Source organism: Pteropus alecto, unplaced genomic scaffold, assembly GCF_000325575.1.
Source record: "Pteropus alecto unplaced genomic scaffold, ASM32557v1 scaffold131, whole genome shotgun sequence".
In the NCBI taxonomy this organism is placed as follows: domain Eukaryota; kingdom Metazoa; phylum Chordata; class Mammalia; order Chiroptera; family Pteropodidae; genus Pteropus; species Pteropus alecto.
The window spans coordinates 11508380-11509174 of NW_006434709.1; positions in this window are offsets into that span (position 1 = coordinate 11508380).

Genomic DNA, 795 nt, shown 5'->3' on the forward strand with positions numbered 1-795 from the left:
TGGTTAATAATATCGACACGGACTGTTAAATTTTACTTTAGAAATACTGAAAGCATGAGAGACTGGAATCCTTTTTGATATTTAGAAGAAAAAAAAATTGATTATAAAGTAAGTTGATACCAGAAACAATTCAAAATTATGATTTTATAAAATTCACTATAATAATAATAGACTATTATTACTTAGTATTCCAGTTATTAAGAAAAATAAAAGAACACGCTTTGCAAAGATTTTTTTTAAAAGCGTTGGTATGAAAATTCAGTACTTACTTCTCAGTTAATCAGTGTTCCATATCCTGCAAACACGGTTTTGTGGGTGAACTAGTTGGATTAAATACTGACTTAAACAATTCCTTAAATCTGAGATTCCGTTATTCCTTAAGATCCTTTGTATTTTGGTTTGGAGTCGATTGTGATTATTTCTAGTACCTGCTCTTAGGTCATCATTAAATATAGCTAACAAATAACCAATGAGCATATCTTTACATTAGAGATTTTTTTTTCCTGGAAAATCAGATTGTGTTTTCTAGGGAACATGTACTATGGATTTTTCTGGTGTCGTACTCTCAGCACCCAGGGGTAATTTAGACTATTTGCTTGCGCCTAAATCTCCAAAAAAATTCTTATATCTTAATCTTCTGTAAAGGATGTCGTCTTAGTCCAGTTTAAATCCTCCCTGGCAATTTGCATCACAGGAACCCCACATCTGTTGTATAGTAGGGTTGAATCCAAGGGAATTAAGCTTTCCCCTTAAGAGCTATTGCTCTCATTCATGTTACACAGTAGGGGGGCATTC